This window comes from Eptatretus burgeri, chromosome 3 (genome assembly GCF_056783735.1).
Source record: "Eptatretus burgeri isolate ZD-2024b chromosome 3, Ebu_testis_v1, whole genome shotgun sequence".
In the NCBI taxonomy this organism is placed as follows: Eukaryota; Metazoa; Chordata; class Myxini; order Myxiniformes; family Myxinidae; genus Eptatretus; species Eptatretus burgeri.
The window spans coordinates 101370974-101390973 of NC_140963.1; the positions used below are offsets into that span (position 1 = coordinate 101370974).

Here is a 20000-nt window from a genome sequence, read left to right on the forward strand (position 1 = left end):
CGAGTTACGTGGCCGTTCGCACGCCGGCGGGCGCGAATCCGCAACAATATATATATATATATATATATATATATATATATATATATATATATATATATATATATTTTATATACATATATATATATATATATATATATTTTATATACATATATATATTTTATATACATATATATATATATATATATATATTTTATATACATATATATATATATTTTATATACATATATATATATATATATATTTTATATACATATATATATATATATTTTATATACATATATATATATATTTTATATACATATATATATATATATATTTTATATACATATATATATATATATATATATATATATATATATATATATTTTATATACATATATATATATATATATATATATATATATATATATTTTATATACATATATATATATTTATATATATTTTATATACATATATATATATATTTATATATTTTATATACATATATATATATATATTTTATATACATATATGTATATTTTATATACATATATATATATATATATATATATATATATATATATATATATTACAATTGACAGGTGCTCGTTTCTTCATTTATAAATTATAACATCGATGCAATGATTACGTATTTATAAAATCCAAACGCTATTTATTCATCTTTCTATAATCGATGCGAGAGGAGATTGTAAGCTGCTGCTAACAACACCGATGGCCGTCATGAACAGCACAAAGGTAAAACCAACGCGTCTTCCGTCTCTCTTGGATGTGTGTTACAATTGCCGACAGTATTCAGTACAGTAACATGCTGTACAGGTTTGTATCCGAGGAGCAATAGGCTACACCAGGGCCGGATTTACCATGTGGGGGGCCATGGGCACAATGATTGTGGGGGGGCCCCCAAATTTGGAGATTAATCAACAACTTAAATTACAACTGCTTTTTTCATCAACAACTGAACTTATATCTATAGATTTGGCAGATCCTGATCAGGAATGGTTTGGCATATATGTTCACAAATTACAGTTAAATCTGACAATATGACAAGATGGACGGATTGTTATTGATATGGCTGGTGACTTATCTATGAGCTGATGACTTATCTCTGAGCTCATTCTAAAATCAAATCACAAAAATGCTGTTACTACGAGAGTAAGAGATAGAGATGGACTAATATAAGAAAATAACAAACGACGCACTGTCATTAATCATACGATGAACTTCGACTAAAAATCTTCTAACTTCTAAAAACCCTCTGGACAAGAGAAATCCGAAATGGTGATTAATAGCCGACTTCCAGCGACCGCAAATATATGGCAGTGTCATCCACATCAATGAACATACACACGGTGCCTTAATCAATGAACAAGCTTCCTGTGTGACTTCGCGGCTGCGAACTCGGATATGATACTGTCAACCTGCATGGAATTGAGCACATCAAATTCGGTTGAAATGATGGTCAGATTGACCAGTCTCTGCTGCCCCATTGTGGAGCGAAGATGGTTCTTGATAAGCTTGACTTTTGAAAATGAGCGCTCCCCGGAGCAGTTTGACACCATCAGTGATAGGTAAATCCGATGCAGCACTTCCACGTTTGGGAAAGTATCGGTGAGTTTTCGCTCGATGAGAAAACTGTACATCTCGAGTTCAGTACGGCCCAAGTCTGGCTCTGACTCCTTCATCATGGCTTGAAACTGAATCATTTCTTCTGTGAGGTCAGGTGATAGATCTTCCCGATACAGCTCGACGAGTTTGAGCATGACTCTCGAATCTGCTCCACTTCGAGTTGAACAAGAGCACGCAGGAATCCAAATCTGTCGCTCATCTCGCTGTAAGCGTTTGTACGCTTTTCCAACTGTGACAGCAGTACGTCGATCACTGCAACGTATCCACTGATGCGAAAGGACTCCTTGGCATCTTGTTCTCCTTCTGGAGTGTGTCCGTAGTCCAAGGGAGCGAGGCGGACATTACACTTTTGTCTACGCGATCCGCGAGTGAATTCCTCTGTACCTGAGCGCTCCACTCCGTCAACAACGAATGTATCAAACTGATCGCGTAATGACTGCACGAAGCTCGCCAATGACTTGAGTAGCTGCACGACTGTGTTGAGATCGGAAGCTTGCGACTCAAGAGTTTTACTCGTACGATCAAATCTACCAAGGACAGTAGACCAGAAACCAGCATAGAACCCTATCTCGAGTGTGCACATCGTTTGGTGAAGCGTCTCGGCAGTGTTGCTCATTTCACTATTCAGTTGTTCATCGTTTGCGATTTCATCGAGGACATCCATGATTTCGCTGTAACCGTCTAGAAGAGCTCGGGTTGCATCAGAATGAGCCGACCAGCGAGTGTCGCTCAGGTGCTTTAGTACTTGCAGACCTTTGGCTTTCAGGGCATCAAATAATCTGGCGTAGCACGACGTGGAAGCTGTAAAAATACATACACTTGTTCCACAAATTCAAAGAATGCTGCTGCAGGTCTGCAGCATCCCACGGCCGACTGACCGACTAAGTTCAGTGAGTGCGTCACGCATGGCACAGCTATTGCGAGAGGGTTCTCCTGTTTGATCATTCCCTGCATCCCATTGTATCGGCCACTCATATTAGATGCATTATCGTAAGATTGTCCTCAGCAGTTAGCGATGTCCAATCCAGTGGCTTTCAAAAAATCCAGTAATGCCGTCGCTTGCTGGAGTCCAGTGTGTCCTGTGTTGCTCAGAAAGGTCATGAAACGCTCCACTGTAGCCTTGTTCTCGATGTATCGTCGAATAACTGTGAGCTGGTCAATGTGGCTTATGTCAGGAGAAGAATCGACTGACACAGAGAAGTATTTTTCCTCTTTCACATGAGCGACGATATTATCCAGAACAGATTTTCCAATGATGGAGACTAACGCTTCACATGTCATAGATGATAAGTCGTTGGTGTGGCCACTACCTTGGTTGGCATATGTCTGAATGTGCTACGCCAAAAATGGATCGTATTCCGCAAGTAATTCCATTAAACCAAGGTAGTTACCATTCGTCCGTAACCCAACAATTTCATCCGATCCACGGAACACGAGACCACGCTCAGCGAGAAACGCTATCACGCTCACACTTTGTTTCAGCACCTCCCTCCAATAGGATGCAATCTCACTCACCTGTTTGACGAGTTCAGTGTCCACACGATCTGCGGATGTTGCTCTGTCTGACAAGCAGATGATATTCGCACAATGTATATGCGAACGCTCATGCACCTCGATAGAATGACTGGCATGCTTCCAGTTATTGAATCCTTCCCCGCCCAGGGCAGTAGCGCCTCCAAAGAGCTTGCAAGCGATGCAGAACAATTTTCCGGTTGATGTGGAGAAGCAAAGCCAGGACCTTTTCACGGACTCTCCATTTTGTAGTCTACGGTAAAAAATATTCTTGGAGCAGCAGCGTTTCCTACCTTCAACGAACTGTTTGGATGAATCAAAGGGACCAGTCAAATTCTGCAGGGGGCTCCAAATCTCATGACGCCCCGTAGTCGATCATCGCTGATGACGGCCGCTCAGGAAGCCAACATCCAATGCAATTGGCAAAGCCAGGTCCACGATCAGTCAGTATATTTCGCGCTTCTTCATCTGATGCATGTTCTTCATCTGATGCATGTTCTTCATCTGTGGAACCTTCCGAGATGTTGGGAAAATCTTGACGCGGAGGTTGCGTTGCCAAATCCGCTTGTTCTGTCTCTGTTGGTGTTCCAGCCTCTGTCATGGACGAATCGCGTGTTTGTGCAGGAGTGAAAAACTCTGAGATTTTCTGGGTCTTGTCGACGACGGCCTTGTGTCTTTCATCTTTTTCCATGGAACGTTTCCGCTTTTGAGCACCACTGTCATATTTCCGTAGAGCCCTGGATTTGTGCCTGTCATCACCGAAGCCGCTCATTGTGGCTTCTGCAGCTGGTAGGTACCGAGTAACCGAGATATTGTCAGAGTGCACGTGGGACGTACCAGAATCACGAACAACAAGTATGTTTCACACACCTGGAACATAGAAAGTCACACCGTGTTACTGTGCTGTGCGCGCCAGTAAGCAGGGTACTGACAGCATTCCCTGCCAGCCGCAGTTTTAGTGTGTACAATACGACCCCTGCCGGCCGTGTGCTGTGCTGGCCTGGCCTAGTTTTACCACATTGACTTTCACCTTTTCACCTCTCCTGTGGCTGGACCTCTGTATTCCGTCTGTGCTCGCTGAGCTCTGGTGGGCAGTGCCGTAGTTAATTGGTCACGCTCAACCATCCGAAGCATCGATGATCGATCCAAAAAAAGATCCGAATGCGGGCCCCCCATGCCCGAGGCTTGCCCCGGGAATTTTTGACCACGTTGGATCTGTTCTGTGGACAGTGGAAGAAACGGCTTGAAAAAGCCAAAGCTTGAAAAGGACCCTCACAATGACGGACAATTTTGAAAAGATATTCTTACAAAGAGTTTACAATCTTTATTTACCGACAATAAAACTTTAGAAACACATTTTCAAAGGATTTTCAAAATGGCATCGAAATTGTGGGGGGCCCCTAAATGTGGGGGGCCCCGGGGCCATGGCCCCACCTGTCCACCCCTAAATCCGGTCGTGGGCTACACCATATAGCCTAGGTGTGTAGTTTTGTGTAAGTACGATGTTCGAAAATGAAAACGAAAAAAAAAAATGATGTTCGCACAACGACGCGTTTCTCAGAACGTAACCCCGTCGTTAAGTGGTGCATGGCTATATATATATATATATATATATATATATATATATATATATATATATATATATATATATATATATATATATATATATATATATATATATATATATATATATATATATATATATATATATATATATATATATATATATATATATATATATATATATATATATATATATATATATATATATATATATATATATACATATATATGTTGAGAGATTGCATCTCTCCCAAGCTGAGAATAGCCATTTGTTAGCAGAATTACTTTTTAACAATCAAAAGTAAAAGAAAAAGCCAAAGGCATTCATTATAGAGCACTCTTAACAGCTGCAGTTCTTGGCTGTGTTAAAAGCCAAAGCATGCAGTCTCTTTCCTTGTGACACGGCTGAGCAACTGGCTTTTATTCCCCTTGTAAAAACCTTGAGCCAAGAGAAGCCAGATCGTAAATCAACCTTGAGCCAAGGAAGCTTGGCCATAAACAAGCCTCAAGCCGAAGGAAACTCGATCGTAAATCAGTGCCATTTGACACAGCACAACAGCTGCTTCCACTTTCCAAGGAGTGGAATAAGGAAAAGAAGGTAAAGGCTCTTAAAAAGTAATCAGTCTTCCTGGCTCCCTGGCCAGATAATGACCAAACCAGATGGCTTTTAGAGCTCAAAGGGAGGAAATCAGCACCTGGCTTTTACCCCTTGGAGGAAATTGATCTTTGGGAAACAAAGCCTCAATAGAAAGCAGTGATGGGAACTGAGCCAATCTTGAAACCAGATGGTCCCACAAGGGGCAGGACAAATTGTATATAAGGCAAGCCAGAGTGCCAAGCTAGCAGAGTTAGATTGAGCTGGACTACTGTGGGTATTCTATGTCTCTCTATATCTCTCCATGTATACATCTTTGGTGTGAATTAAAGCTCTTCTCTACCAAGACCAGACGTGTGGACAGCGCTCGATCTCAATCAGCGGTGCAACGCGGTGGTCTCAACATTTGGCGTAGTCGGCAGGATAAGACGGACCAAGGAGGAAAGCGAGACTGCCCTGGTGAGACAAATGAGGACAGAAGCCAGCCGGCTTAAAGATAAGGTAAGAAGAACTGCCTCTTTTCTCGCACCAGGGCATACAAGTTCGCTACTCTTTGTGATCTGTCCTTATCTTAAAAGAACAAGGGGGAGAAGGAGCTTTTTTACACATCAAAAGGGGGTACCCCAGGAAGGGTTAAGGGTCCATTGTGAGGTTGAGGGAAACCCAGGAAGGGGCAACCCAAGAACATCTCGGGGACAGGGTCCAAACGGGAGATTCTGTTGAGAGATTGAGTGTGCGGGAGGTGTGCCAGGGAGTGTGAGGGTCCGTGGAAAGGTGAAAGACGCCAGACCCAGCCCGAGATCACCCCCAGGCGGGAAACACTGTCCCGACCCAAGAAATACTCTAGGAAGGACCAAGGAAAATGGGGAATAAGCTTGTGAAACCAAAGTCGGATAAAAATGCACCGCCCACGAATACCGTGGCGGGAATGATGTATGAAAAATATGGAGTTAAGTCATGTACTCAATTGGCAATGTGGTATAAGTGGACAAAACAGGACGCACACCCATTCCCGAGATGGGGTTCCTTAAGAGCAGAAATTATAGATAACTTGTCATGCCGATTAGAACAACGGACAAGTGATAAGTTATAACCAGAGCCAGACCTTGAAGCTTGCAAATTATGGGAGGAGGAGGTCCTCCAAGTAAGTGAAGTGGCTAGAAATTTGGTAAAGCGGAAACTGTTGGAATTAGAAACACAGGTTAAAGAATTTCCTCCAAAGATTGAGATTACTCCCGCCCCTGTAACTGCCTCCGAAATGGTGGTACAAGGGCGGGAAGCTCAAGGAAGTAATGCAAGTAATCCATCTGCATATGTTAATAACACACCAAGTTTGTATCCGAACCTGGAAGGTACGGGGTTGATGGCCACAGCCTCTGCCTTCCCGGTTCAAGAGGTAACTCCGGAGGTGTTAGGATTACAGCCCCAGCCAGCTCAGTCAGTGTACCGACCGTTTAAAGAAAGCGAATTAAGATCAATGAAGGAAAGAGTGTTAGATCAGGGAAGAAATGCAGGAGCAATAAAGGAATTAATATCGCAGTGGGTTGAGGCACACCGCTGCACGCATAACGACATTGGGGTGTTATGTCAAGCCGTGTTGTCTCCATATGTGTGGAAGAAAGCTCGGGAAGGTGCTGAGTGGACCGCGAACGAACCAGCAGGATGCACCGATGCAGATCGGCAAAGTAAGCGACAGCGCCTGTATGATGAGATTGAAACAGCGTTGCGACCGCCAGCACTAGATTGGGATAAGATTTATGAAACAAAGCAACGTCAAGGGGAACGGGCATCTGAATTCATGGATAGATTAATACAAACACTCTTACAATATGGGGGTTTTCAAGTTGAGGGAGACATACCGCAGCGAACATTGACAAACTTCGTAATGGAAGGGCTCAGACCTCAAATTAGGAAGCAATTAAAGTATGTACTGTTAGGTTGGCAGGGCAAAGAGGCAAGTCAGATTTGTATAGCGGCTGATCAATGTATGGACCGAGCGGAAGAAAGGGAGAACGCAAAGGCAAAAATTAAAGACGAAGTGTTGCAGATGGTGTTGTTAGACGAAGCAGTAGAAAAAAGAAATGATAAGGATTGGAGAAAGTGGGAGCTGGAGGAAGATGACACAGACTCGGAAGAGGAAGCAGCCAGACAATGGGGACGACTAAGGAGAGTTCTGCAAAGAACCCCACCAGGAGCACAGGATGAACGGCCCAGGAGAGGGAGTGGAAGAAACAAAAATTGGACACAAGCGCCACCACAGACCCGCTCAAGAACTGCAGCAGGCCAAGGGCAGGTACAACCAACAGCGCCGCAAGTATGTTTCCAGTGTGGACAACCAGGACATTGGAAAAGGGATTGCCCCCAAAGACGACGATCGGGGTTCCAGCAGGAAGGAGGACCAAACCAACCGCAGGATGGTAGGTCATATTGACAGACCGCGGGTGGCCTCGTGGTGCAAGGAGCGATGCTGACATTAACACCAACAGAAGAGCCGACTTACATTCTGGATGTCTCAGGTAAGAAACTTTCCTTTTTAGTTGACACGGGAGCCACTCACTCTACTATTGCATCCAAAGAGCTGCCAGGGGTTGAAAAATCCAATGCTAATGTACAAGTAGTAGGGTTAGGGGGCAAGATACAGACATTAAGTGCAACGACACAATTACCAGTAAGATGTGGACCTTTGCAGGAAAAACACGCTTTCCTTCTCACAACCACTACACCAGTGAATCTGTTAGGCAGGGACTTGTTGTGTAAGTTGGGATGTACGATAGCATGCACAAACAAAGGGGTTTTTGTCGATATTCCCCGGGATAAAACACATTCAGCAATGATGATTTTGATGACACCGCACCCAGTTGTCTATTGGTGGAGGCTGCCAAGACAGCCGATTAGTGATGTTTTGATATGTTTAAATGTAATCTTAGCCGAAAGTAAGGAAATGCAAATGTGGCTAGACAATGCACAAGTAATGACACAGACCTACTATGATCCCCCACATTGTACAATCTATTATGATGCGAATGGAAATGATGTTGAATTTGCAGAGAAAATTGCTCCGCATCTGGAAACACACAATGATTTACTGATTTGCCGTTTGATGATTGGTAAGGAAGGTGTTGCAATGGAGGTTAAGCTCACGGAAACCCAAAGGCAATTGATAAAATACCCGCCGGGAGTGACCTCGCATGTGACAATAACTACGGCAAGGGGGTATCACCCGAAGGATTTGGGTTTTATGGTTCATCGCCTGCAGGGGGCAGTATTGACCTGCACGACAACAGTGTTGCATTGGCAAGTGCATAAGCTCGCGAATGATGAAGGGTGGATTTGTGATTTTCAGGAACAGATGTTACGAGGATTGGTGGAGGAGGTTAATCTACCACCTAAGCATGAGATGATGATGGAAATGGCAAATGAAACAGGGAACAAAAAAAGTTTGATAGAAAAAGTCCCGCAAGAACTGTGGACCCGACATGACAATGATGTGGGCCGTATCATTGGGGCAACGCCCCTAGTGGTTAAACTCAAATCTGGAATGCCTTGGCCGAATGTGCGTCAATACCCTCTCCGAAAAGAGGCTGAGGCCGGGATAGCACCAGTAATTGAATCCTTGAAGGAACAAGGTATAATCGTAGAAGTTTCAAGTCCATGTAACACACCTATACTGCCAGTGAAAAAGCCACAGAAGAATAAGTGGAGATTTGTCCAGGACTTACGGGAAGTAAATGAGGTGATTCAAAGTATCCACCCCGTGGTACCAAGTGCAGAGGGGTTGATAACGTCTATACCTGCAAGCTCTACCCATTTTACTGTCATTGATTTATGTTCTGCGTTTTTCTCCGTACCCATTGATAAGGAATCGCAGTTTTTGTTTGCCTTCACATACAAGGGCCGTCAATATACATGGACCGTGTTGCCACAGGGGTTCGCTGATAGTCCCACTTTATTTTCACGTGCTTTGCATAAAGATTTGGAAGATATTGTCCTCGAGGGTAAATCAGTGCAACTACAGTATGTGGATGACTTGCTAATTTGCTCCCCAAACAAAGCAGCGTGTGAAACAGATACACTGCAGCTGCTACAGGCATTGGCAAGGAAAGGCCACAAGGTAAATAAGGACAAGCTGCAATTAGTGCAGGAAAGGGTTAAGTATCTGGGACACCACATTTCACATGGAAAGAGGGAATTGGACAAGGGAAGGATAACTTCAATTGCGGAAGTTCCCCGCCCTCGCACAAAGAAAGAGATGATGCGATTCCTAGGTATGGCAACCTACTGGAGACAGTGGGTCGTCGATTATGCAATCCTGACTAAGGAACTGTATGTTGTCGTGGGCAAAAACCAGCCCAATGTAATCGAGTGGACTGAGAAGATGGGAGAATGTTTTACCCAACTAAAAACAGCACTCTCGACGGCGCCAGCCTTGGGCCTACCAGACTATGAGAAGCCATTTTTTCTTTATTCTCACGAAACTAAAGGATTTGCACAGGTTGTGCTGACACAATCCCACGGCGACCACCAGCGACCAATTGCATATTTCAGCCGAAGGCTGGACCCAGTCGAACGCGGCCTACCCCTTTGTTTGCAAGCAGTGGCCGCAGCCAGCTACGCAGTTAAGCGCACGGCAGAGATCGTAATGGGCCACCCTCTTACTCTAAAGGTACCCCACTGCGTTGTGGCTTTATTAACCCAAAAGCAAACACAACATTTAACCAACACGCGCCTGATGCAGTATGAGACGACTCTCCTACACCAGCCGAACCTGCAGGTTGAGAGATGCAATGTTCTTAATCCTGCTTCTTTGCTGCCAACGGAAGAAGACGGCGATCCTCACGATTGCACAGAGGAAATACAAGAAGTATCCACCGTGCGCCCGGATCTAAAGGATCAACCCTTAGAACACCCGGACCTCACCTTGTTTGTCGATGGTTCGGCCTATCGAGGCCAAGACGGCTCGGGGCATGCAGGATACACCGTGTGCACCGACAGTGAAATTATTGAAGCGATACGCCTGCCTTCACATTTTTCTGCCCAGCAGGCGGAGTTGTGTGCCCTTATAAGGGCATGTGAATTATCTGCCGATATCTCGGTAAATATATACACTGACTCTAATTATGCTTTTGGTGTAGTACATGACAAAGGTGCGATCTGGAAAATGCGAGGGTTTCTTACCTCTGCTGGAACACCCATAAAAAATGGTGACTTAGTTTCTGAGCTGTTAAAAAGTATTTCGGCGCCAGCGGAAGTTGCGGTTATCAAATGCCGCGCACACCAGAAACTGACTACGGATATAGACAAAGGAAATGACAAGGCGGATAAAGCTGCAAAGGAGGCGGCTGGCCTGCCTATCCCTTCGGTAATGCCAGCGCGACTACCAACGGAACAAATTAAGCTGCATCAGTATAGCTTGTCAGATATTGCAATTCAAACTGCAGCATCGCTAAATGACCGAAACAAATGGCAAGTTGCAGGAGGAACAGTGGATGAAGACGGACTATGGTCAAACAAAGGGAAGGTCATAGCGCCTACTGAGATCCTACCATGGCTTGCACGCATGGCCCATCTGAATGGACATGTGTGCAAGAGGGGGACTGTGAGACAGGTACAAGAATCCTGGTATGCACCAGGAATTGGGAAAATAGCAGAAGGGGTTTGTAAAAGCTGCCAGGTATGTCAACAGCATAACCAACAGAAAGAGGGAAAAACACGGGAACTGGGAGCTCACCCAGCCCCTTGGGGGCCGTTCGTGCACCTACAAATAGATTTCATAAAAATGCCTCCATCATGCGGGTTCAGCAATGTTTTGGTAGTGGTAGACATGTTCACCAAGTGGGTAGAGGCATACCCATGTGCAAAGGCTGATGCCGCTACCGTGGTAAAGCACCTGCTAAAAAACTTTTTCTGCCGATTTGGCATCCCTTATAAGGTGTCCCACGATCAGGGGGGACACTTCACGGGGGAAGTGACACAGGCAGCATGTAAAGCACTGGGAATTAAACAAGCATTTCATTGTGTTTACCACCCACAGTCAGCAGGTGCTGTAGAACGGCAGAACGGAATCTTAAAGAACAAATTGGCAAAAATAATAACGGAAACGGGGTTAAAATGGCCAGATGCATTACCCTTGGCACTAATGAGCATGCGATCTACAGTAAACCGGAAAACAGGATTATCCCCTCATGAAATACTAATGGGAAGGCCGATGCGGCTGCCCGTGACTGCCCCCACAAACATGGATAAGCTGAATATTACAATGATGGACGAGAACTTGCTGACATTTTGTAAACAGCTCTGCAGGATCGCAAGGGCGATACAAACAAGGGTAAAAGAGGCCGTACCCGAACCAGCGGACGAGCCGTACCACGCCTTCCAGCCAGGAGACTACGTACTGATAAAACACTTCACAAGGAAAACAGCCTTGGACCCTCAGTGGAAAGGACCATTTCAGGTACTGCTGACCACTCCGACTGCGGTAAAGTGCGAAGGTAAGACAGCTTGGATACACGCCACACATTGTAAGCTTGCAATACCAGCAGAGACAGGGACAACATGAGCAACACCTATCTTACCACGACCACGATTCTTTGTGCACTAGTTTGCATATGGGTAATTCACAATGCCGACTGTAAACGTGATGATGAAGGAATCACTAATAATGTGAGAACTACAATAATGGGAAAAAGGAGTAAGGGATTAGATCAGGGAGACATAAGGGGTGGTAAAAGAAAGAGACGAGGAATAACCCTGCATAAAGAATTGACCGACCATCCACTGAACACCTACTTGGCACTATCCCTAGAGTACGCTAGGACAATGAACAAAAAGGAATGTTGGGTATGCTCCCACCTCCCACACTCGTCAAAACACGGATTACCCTTGTATGCAGTTCCACTCCAGGGGGAGGAGATGTGTGGGTACTTAGTCCGTAGGCAAGATAGGCCAATTTTAACTAAAGTAGAGAAGACACCAGCATCAGTGAAAGAAAGAATAGCGGAAATAAGGAGTAACTGGGAAAAGGGGGGATACAATTGTACGAACTTTGAGCATTGGTATTACCCTAAGTACAGAACTATTGAACGGAGAGTCGTGATACAGGGCCCGGCGAGAGCAATAAAAATAACAAACCTTGACGGATTGAAGAAGGGGGAAGGATTAGAAAAGTACCCTCCACATTTTCAACTCATGCACAAACAAATTGGACTAATTTGCCTCGTTAGAAGACAGGGCAGCGGACCCTACTTAGGAGAATCAACATGCCAACATTATGCGAGACATGGTAATGAGGCGGTCACCATTGAAGGACGAATAAATGGGACAACCATACCTGTAAATATAGAAGAAAATAACCTCGTCGAACCACAGGCACCCCTGAATGGTACATATTTTGTGTGTGGATATAAGGCGTACTCATGGCTACCGGTGGGATGGACAGGGTCGCGCTTTTTGGGATTTGTACTACCCCGGATTCGGATCACTGACCAATCGCCATTTATGCCACAGGCCAGATCGAAAAGAGCCATTTCAGAAGTTGAGAGGTTTTTTATGATTGCATTTCCTTTTTATGGAGCTGGCAAAAGTGCAAGGGAAATTATTAATTTGGCAGCATCATTGGAGAAACTGGCAAACACCACCAGCGAAGGATTCCACAAAACAAGTGCCGAGCTGGTAGCTATACGGACAACCGTTATGCAAAACCGTATTGCCCTGGATATGCTGCTGGCAGGAAAGGGAGGGACTTGTTCGGTCATCGGGGCAGAGTGCTGCACATACATCCCAGATAATTCAGAAGAAATCGACAATTTGGCCAACAAAATAAAGGCCGAAGGTGCAAAATATCATAATTTTAACAAGGGATGGTCAATGGGATCTTGGTTGATGGGAATATTTGGCAGTTGGGGAGCTTGGATAATCCATTGGTTGTTCATCGGGCTCATGATCTTCATAGCCATGATCGTTGTCATCACTTATATTAAAGGTCTAATCAGGGAGTGCGTGAGACGATGTTCCTCCACAGCAAAGAAGACAACAAAAACGAAGACGGACCTGGGAAGGCCTGCTGTGATTGCCGTGGTCGAGCCGCTGCCAGCACCTCCATCGTCTTTACCCCCCCCCCCGATAATTCACTTCTCTTTCTCTCCCCAACCCATAGAACCTGAAATATACTGTGAACTTAATGGGACTGTTGACCCACTGCTCAATCTCACATTGGATGAGTGCCTCGAACTGCTTGCGCCAATGGAGGGCATGGGAAGAAATACTATATAACCACTGCCTTGTTGGCAAATACTCTGGGATTTTGTACTTTCTTATTTTACTCTGGAATTTTGTACTTTCTTATTTTACTCTGGAATTTTGTACTTTCTTATTTTACTCTGGAATTTGTACTTTCTTATTTTACTCTGCAATTTTGTATTCTGGCTTGCAGTTAACCAAACATGTTCGTAAAAAACAATAGTTAGCCAAAATATTCTTACTTGTTGTTTGTAACAAACCCATGTTAGTTAAATATACATATATATCCTTTTGTGCATAAAGTAACTTTGTGAGAGCCGCTTTTGGAAGGAAACTTTGCTTCCTCAGGACCTATGCCTAAGTCATAATTGTTGAAACGTATCCACTGTTCTACAGAGGGGTGGGGTGTTGGTGGGCCGGTTAAGGGGGTAGAGAGGGGGCTTTTCTATAAGGCTAGAAGGTGCAGATGGAGCCTCCGTGACGTCATGGGCCACTTGGAGCTGACCATAAGAGTGGACCACCTGTAGAAAAGAATCCTGCCTGCCGTCCTACCGGTCCATGGATGCTCCATCTCTCAAATTTATTATGTAACTGTTTGTTTCTTTTGCACAAATGTTCCAAAGTAACAAGAGGAGCGATTGTTGAGAGATTGCATCTCTCCCAAGCTGAGAATAGCCATTTGTTAGCAGAATTACTTTTTAACAATCAAAAGTAAAAGAAAAAGCCAAAGGCATTCATTATAGAGCACTCTTAACAGCTGCAGTTCTTGGCTGTGTTAAAAGCCAAAGCATGCAGTCTCTTTCCTTGTGACCCGGCTGAGCAACTGGCTTTTATTACCCTTGTAAAAACCTTGAGCCAAGAGAAGCCAGATCGTAAATCAACTTTGAGCCAAGGAAGCTTGGCCATAAACAAACCTCGAGCCGATGGATACTCGATCGTAAATCAGTGCCATTTGACACAGCACAACAGCTGCTTCCACTTTCCAAGGAGTGGAATAAGGAAAAGAAGGTAAAGGCTCTTAAAAAGTAATCAGTCTTCCTGGCTCCCTGGCCAGATAATGACCAAACCAGATGGCTTTTAGAGCTCAAAGGGAGGAAATCAGCACCTGGCTTTTACCCCTTGGAGGAAATTGATCTTTGGGAAACAAAGCCTCAATAGAAAGCAGTGATGGGAACTGGGCCAATCTTGAAACCAGATGGTCCCACAAGGGGCAGGACAAATTGTATATAAGGCAAGCCAGAGTGCCAAGCTAGCAGAGTTAGATTGAGCTGGACTATGGTTGGGTATTCTGTGTCGCTCTATATCTCTCCATGTATACATGTTTGGTGTGAATTAAAGCTCTTCTCTACCAAGACCAGACGTGAGGACAGCGCTCGATCTCAATCAGCGGTGCAACGCGGTGGTCTCAACATATATATATATATATATATATATATATATATATATATATATATATATATATATATATATATATTTATAGACCCATATACTGTGTATATATATATATATATATATATATATATATATACTGTGTATATATATATATATATATATATATATATATATATATATATATATATATATATATATATATATATATATATATATATATATATATATATATATATATATATATATATATATATATATATATATATATATATATATATATATATATATATATATATATATATATATATATATATATATATATATATATATATATATATATATATATATACACATATATATATATATATATATATATATATATATATATATATATATACACATATATATATATATATATATATATATATATATATATATATATATACACATATATATATATATATATATATATATATAAATATATATATATAAATATATATATATATATACATATATATATATATCACATATATATACACACACACACACACATATATGTATATACATATAAATACATATATATATATATATATACATACATATTATATATATATATATAGTAATCCCCCGCTATATCGCGGTTCACCTATCGCGCCCACGGTTCATCGCGGGTTTTCCCTCGGAACCTAACGAATTTTTTCTGTGGATTCCCCTGGTATATCACGGTAATAATATATAAAATGTAAATTATTTAAGCAATAAATTATAACGCGTGGTGCTCGACGAGTCACACAATGCATGAGACAAAGTTTCGCTTGTGAACTTCGAATATTTTCTACGTTTTTTTTCTCCAAGCCCAACGATGCCGCCCAAACGCCCTGCACCTTCTTAGGCTTCTGGCAAGGAACCGAAGCGCCAGAGGAAGGTCCTGATGCTCCAGGAGAATAGTGGGGTGCCCGGCACTGCTAAATTATCTTTTTCATTTCAAATTGATGCAATAGTTTATTTTTTGGTACCAAATTGAAGCTTGGGATCTGAATAACAATTTTAGCCTGAGTGGACAACGATCAAACCACACTGGGGCACTTTGGGCATAGAGGGGTGTATCAACCCAGCGTCAGAAGAATCTGAATTCTCCAAATTGCTATAACTTTCAAAATAATGGTCCTCGCTAAACATATTTGGTATTAAAAGATTCGTATTGAGGAGCAGCAACACCACATGTAAGTATTTTGCTTCTTGTGTCCACCATGGTGATGGTATGTGCGTAAATCTATTAGTGAGGTTACCGGTAAGTACCAAAATATATGTTAATTCCAACGAGATTAGTAGATAGCCTATTAGGGTTATTTCCGAATACCCAACATTGCAAACTTAAAGCAATAAATGCAATATTAAGCAACATATATCCCATTGTGCATCATGCAACCTTGAGAATGACCCTTCCTGAATTGCCAATACCCAGCAATGCAAACCTAATCCAAAAGAAATTCATGCAATATTAAGACAGATAATATAATTGACCATTCAAGTTAATCTAAGTTTACCAATTCCGAAATTATCAATAGATAGACCATGCATGATCTCCATAAGATCTAATGTGATATTAAGCGAGAATAACACATTAAAGGACAACAGACAGTTGACAGATGACGGATGCCATGCGATGGCAATAGGTTATTGACCCTGACGGCCCGTAACCTAATAACATGAATTTTTTTCAATAAAACTGGTGTCATATTCTTTTATTTATCAGAAAAAAACTAACAAACTTATTTGCTGGCATGGGAATAAGTCTAACTCTGTTCTTTACCACATCTGCACTTGCACAAGAGTGTGCATTTCAAGTTAGCTTTCTTACACTTGCATGATGAACAGGTTTTTGTGCAAGTGCATTTTCCGTCGATGTCGAAGATATCCTTAGCAAGGGGTAGAGTCATCCAAATGAGAACCAGTTTGCTGTCTTTCTCCTCCCATCCATAGTTTCTGGGATCATGGACAGGTGCCAGCGGCTCGTGAGCTGTAGTCCAGATGCTTGCTTGAAAGACGCTTCTATTCAGGTGCTGGTCCAGAGCATCACTAGTAGGAGGTATTCTCTCTACATCTCTCGTCCTGTGACAGAATACCCTCATGCGAACAAGGTCAACACTGATGTCATCGGTCAAAGATTCATTGGAGTACAGCCTACAGACGAACTGCATCACCACTTCTTTCAACCTTGGTGAAGTAAGGAACGGGGTGTTGGTAACAGTTGCAAATTCTTCCATGAGGGATGGTACCTTATCCTTAGTCTTGAAACAGTATCACTTACCCTTGAACTTGAATGACGATGTACTATCTGATCCAGTGAATGCATGGAAGAGTGCCATTGCTTTGCATGTTATATCTCCCAAGTTTGCAGCGATGGTATTGAGGGGTATCATTTTGGTTGTCTTTCCTGCTTTGAATGAAATCCAGATTTCTGCGGCTGGGTTCACAGCCATGATGTGGTGAAAATTGGTCAAAAGTATGACAACAACGTCTGTGTCACATGTATGAACCATCCCTACAGACGAATATTGGATGGCGTGAAGATGTACCAGGACACGAGTGTCTGCCTCTTCGTGATTACATTGCCCCATAGGAGGACCATACCCTGCAGTGAGAACTTGATCACCTGAAGTAATATAGACCCATTTGCCATGTTGAAATTGTACTTGCATGAGTTTCGTTGACAGGAATGAGAAGAGTTCCTTCTTGTTTTCAGCATTTGCTAAAAATTTTTTGCCAGTTTCCCGGAACCTTGGCAGAACCAGACACACGTTGCCGTGTACCCGTTCCTCGTTTTTTCCCTAGTTGCCCCTTTGATGCTCATTGACTGATATTGATCCCAGACAATATTTTCTCTTGCTGCTCTTCTCAAGTCATGCTGGATCCGTGGACAGAAAATCTTGTTGAAATATTCATCAAATGACTTGCCTTGAACAGTTGTTCCAGGAAGAGCATGGATCAGTGCTCCACCATCAATAACGATCACCCCATAAACATCTGGTGCCACAAGCTCTTCATCTGTGGTAATGTCGGAAGTTGCACCTGCTTCCAAAATACATGTCAACCGATCTGACTTTGTACAGGAGTTGATAGATCCTTCAGAAGATAGTGCAGGTGGGTATGATGAAGATTCGTGGCGGAAAAATTCTTGCAGATTTCCACCACGGCTATCAAGCACAGTGAATGCTTGTCCGTACAACTCTGCATGTTGTTTGAAGTGCTGTACTTTTCTTTTAAGTGCTGTCTTCTTTTGCGATTTCTGTTCATGGAACAGTAACAACTTGTTTTTTTTTTATTGGTGCTGTCAGAAGTGTGTTATTGGATTCAAGAACATCTTTCCGAAAATTGTCCAACTGGTCTTGTCCTGTTGACTCTAGAATATGAACAGAAGCGGCAGCAGACTCATCAATACACACTTTATTGTCTAACGTGACCAGATCAGCACTGTTTTCCTCAAAGGGATTTCCTCTGCTTAGCAGGACATCTAACAGGTCTCTGACGTGGTTCCGAAAGCGTTGCTGGAAGCACCTCCTTCCTCATGATGAGGGAGCTCCTGATCATAATCATCATCAACATCTGTAAATTGTTCAACAACACAGCTTATCTCTGGACCAGTTACTACCCAGCATTCTAGCATGGCAGGATTTTCTGTAAGACCAATCACACCCCCAACTCCTTTCACTCTTTTGTCGGCCTGCTCATATGCTTGATCAATTGGTATAGATGAGAACCGATGATTGCTTCTTGTTATCGTAAAGTGACCGGCTTCAAACACTTCCTGGATCGCTGCTGGCAGAGGTTCTAGGTCTCTTATAAGGACAGAAACCCACCGAGCATAATTCTGGTGATTTAAAGCAAAGAATAGAGGTACAAGTTTTCCGGAGAGTAGCTACCATGAGCTTGAACTTTCGCTCCCGATGTGACCGTATGAACATGAGTACGATTTGTTGGTACTTATGAATGAGTATCCAGAATTGGACTGTTGGTTCTTCTCTATTAGCCATAGAGATCCAATCGTCAAAGGTAATCTCGAGTCGACAGTCCTCATAAGCTCGTTTCAGTAGGCTGTCCAGTACAACAACGGTTACTTGATGGGCATATCGTGTTTTCATTGGATCAGATGCTTTCAAAAACAATGTGGCTGCAGCCTCTGTTTTAGTGATTCCAGCTTATGCAAGGGCTTCTGGCCATCCTGGCCCACGTAAGAGATCTCCCATAGTGGCCCACAGGGCCATTTCAATATGAAGCCCTCCAAGCAACATTACAAACTTATCTTCTCCAAAGATTTCAGGGAAGGTCCATTGCATTTTCTTTGCAATATCATAAAGTGGTTGGTCCACTACCAAGACTGGAATTTGTTGTGAATTGAGGTATTCTGTAGTTTCTTTAACAGGATTCATTCCATGTCGAATCATTCCATGTGTTGCTGCTTTCTCATGAAAAAGTGGGAGAAGGGCTTCAATGCTTTTCTCTGTTTGTCCAACAGCATCTGATCCAGAGGCATGGTGTGCAGACCACACAATCGGAGTGGCTGTCTCTGTCCCCTGGTCCTGGTCCAAGTTGGTATGCGCCGAAGTCAACCAGGACTTCTCATGTTGTGCCTCATTATCCAGGGGATTATTGACAAGTGGCTGCACATCTTTTAATGGAGGCTGGGTGACAAGATTTCGGCCTACAGGTGGGACAAATGTGTATGATGGAGGCAGGATGGGTCCAACAGTGTTTGATTTTTGTGCCCGGTCAATCTCTATTGGTTTTTGATACAACCCAGGCTTATCTGATGAAGGAAACTGAAAAATTGATATTCCTGTTCCATGGAAAGATGAAGTGGCTGTTCTGGATGTGGGATTATGATCTAGGTTGGCAAGAGCTGCAACTGTGAAGATATGCTGACGCAGATTCGTAGGACAGACGATATTCGAGTTAGCGCTTGTTTGCTGAGCGATAGATTGTGCAAAGACAATTTCAATGCTGACTACTCTTTTATAGGACACACTCAGGTAGTACTCATGGAGAAATTCCACCAGCATCTTGCTCCTGGTTTGGG

The 20000-nt window shown here is 42.8% G+C and overlaps 1 protein-coding gene and 1 pseudogene across 7 annotated transcripts in view; both read right to left on the bottom strand.

Annotated features, from left to right (window-relative positions):
- GAD1 (glutamate decarboxylase 1) overlaps positions 1 to 20000 on the bottom strand; it is a 166121-nt gene that overhangs the window by 94979 nt on the left and 51142 nt on the right. The window lies entirely within an intron of this gene.
- LOC147030544 (uncharacterized) overlaps positions 16422 to 20000 on the bottom strand; it is a 5331-nt pseudogene continuing 1752 nt past the window's right edge.